Source organism: Trachymyrmex cornetzi, unplaced genomic scaffold, assembly GCF_001594075.2.
Source record: "Trachymyrmex cornetzi isolate Tcor2-1 unplaced genomic scaffold, Tcor1.1 scaffold229, whole genome shotgun sequence".
Classification (NCBI taxonomy): domain Eukaryota; kingdom Metazoa; phylum Arthropoda; class Insecta; order Hymenoptera; family Formicidae; genus Trachymyrmex; species Trachymyrmex cornetzi.
This window is the reverse complement of record NW_017296945.1, coordinates 273,210-276,115: the sequence shown is the minus strand read 5'-3', so window position 1 is coordinate 276,115 and position 2,906 is coordinate 273,210.

The following is a 2,906-nucleotide window of genomic DNA, read 5'->3' as shown; positions in this document are numbered from 1 at the left end:
ATTTTAACTTTATTTTATGTGACGTTAATGAGGAGATACTGAAGTCTTTGCTTTTAATTTTTCGTGAGAAAGGTTTTTATTACTTTTTAACTGTCTTACTCGTTGATAACTCCAGGTCTCCGTAAAGTGAGAAAAAGAAAAAAAGGCTGCGTGTGTCCGTTGGACGTAACACGTGTATGTCTCTTGGTTTGAATAATTATAACAATTACAATTTATTTACAGGCACGTCCATCTACAACTATGCCTTATATCACGCAAACTAAACAAAGTATTTAAAGTACAAATGTTAATACAAATGGTATGGTACTTTAACAAAGCTTTAAGTTTCTGTCAATTAATGTATCATTTGCTTGGAGATCATCGAAATATATGGACATTTACTTTTGCAATCAGTTATTTAGCATACTGTTTTGAATTCGCTTTAATAACTATTTTATATCTCGCATTATTCTACATATGTCAAACTGTTTATAATAAGGTATATATTATAACAGAACAAAAGCATTAATATAACTATTTATAACTAGAATAATAAGCACAAGCAACAATAAAATTACACAAGTCAAAGTTTTATTTGAAATCTGATTCTTTGAATGCAAAGTTTTCAGTTTTAGTACTAACTTTGGTAATTATATACATTAACGCACACTACGTGGATATGTTGTCATCATTACTCTGAGTAACCTCCGACAGGTTTTAGGTGGCGGTCGATCTTCGTTAAAAAGTTATTAACAAAGAAAATTCAACTATAACACGAAAATTCCCTGCTATAAAATATGTTTGATAGTCGTGCACTGTAAGGGACGCTGCGCCGTGCCGACGACGGTAACTATGTCATATGTTGTCAAACAGACAATTATGGAAGTCCAGCAACTCTTTGTAGGGGCGGAGCAGGTTGAAAGTCGAAGGTGTGAGTCGGGCGCCCTTTTGCAGGAGGGATGGCGGTTAAGAGTCGAAGGTGAAAGTCAAGCGCCTCTGCAGCGTGAAGGGAGGTGAGAGTCGGAGGTAAGAGTTTCACGCCCCTAAAGCAGGAAGGGATGGGGGTGAGAGTCGGGAATGAGAGTCGTGTGCCCCTAAAGCAGGAATGGAGGGGGGTTAAAGTTGCTTCGTGTTGAAAGTCAAAACATATGTAGAATAGTATTTAATATTTCATATATAGCAGAAATGATACGTTATTTTTCAAACTTCTTTTGTTAATAACTTTTAAACCAATAACGATCAACAAAAATTTTTTCCTGCTTTACTCTGCATACATGGTTTTCGATACATGGTATAATTAGGGTTATTACACGCCCATTAGTATATAATAACCTAACCATAATCAAATCATGTATCGAAAACCATGTACGCAGAGTAAAGCAGGAAAAAATTTTCTGTTCTAAGAACAAAAATAAAAATTATACGAGAAAATATGAAAGTCGTGCGCCCCCAAGCAGGGGGGAAGGCGGAGTGGGAGTTACTTCGCGTGGAAAGTTGTACAAATACTTTAAAGCAGAAAATTTCTGTTTTATATGGTTGAAAAAGAATATTCTTCTTAAACTTTTTTTGTTAATAATTTTTTAACGAAGAACGACCGACACCTGAAACCTGTCGGAGTTTTCTCATGGCCATGACCTTGACAACATATGTCTAGGTCAAGGTCATCGGCATGGTGTCCGTTAATGTATATAATTAACCAAACTTTCGTTTTTTGTTGACATAATTTCAGATAAATGAGACGGTAGCGATTCTTCACAAATTGTCCAATTATAACCTCGATGAGGATTTACGTGAACAGGTAAATAACTAGAACAAAATTTTATTTTAGAATTTTAACTTCTTATGCTTAATTTTACTAGCGCTCAAAATCCGGATATCTACATAAATATCATTGAATGATTGTGTACAAAATTGTGTTATTACATAACAATTGTGTTATTCTTTTATATATTTTAGAATACTAGTACACACATTGTAACGCCACAGAAGGATAAGCTAGAAAAGTTTCAAAAATTATTTGTTATTTTATATAACAAAAGCGAGTTTTCGAAAGTTATTTCATACTATCAATATTCTATTATCATAGTGTATCGTACTGTCAATATTCTACTATCGTACGATCTGTATCCTACTATCACATTATAAATATTCTGATAAATAAGCTCGATACATTTTGGCATGTAGAATTGAAAATAATTTATAAGGGTTTTGTAGTTGGTGTTGATATGTACAAATATTCTAAAAATAATTATAAAAGAATATAATATTTTAAATTAATAAATTCATAGTGTTTTTTATTGTATTAATACATGTATAATTGCATAAGAAATATGTTCATATACGTGTTCATACATTTTTCTTTCTTTAGTAAAATTACTTTTTAGTGTAATAGAAATAATAATAGTAAGTGAAAACATAAAAAATAATTAAATGGATAATTTTCGTATCGTTTGTTTTAGAAAAAAAACAAGTTTGGAAAAATATTTAAAAAATTACTCGTACGTAATTATGCATAATTTTATGTCAAGAGACACGGTAGTGTCTCGCGCCATGTGGGCGCGCAGCGCGAAACACGCGTGTCTTTACGCGAGCCAGATAGTATATGTTATATGTTGCAAGAAATTATATATTCTTTTTGCAATTGGCGTAATTTAAAAATTTGATTTCATTTTTTTTTAAACACATGCATACGTACTATTGAGGGGTAATTTATAATATAAAATCAACAATATTATCACTTGAACTATATTATAATTGTACTGATTTTTTTTTTAGTTTATATAATATGGTTATATGTAAGTAATTTTTTTCAACATTTCATCAAACTTGATTTTTTCAAAAACAAACGATACGAAAATCATCCCATTAATTATTTTTTATGTTTTCACTTACTATTAATATTTCTATTACACTAAAAAGTAATTTTA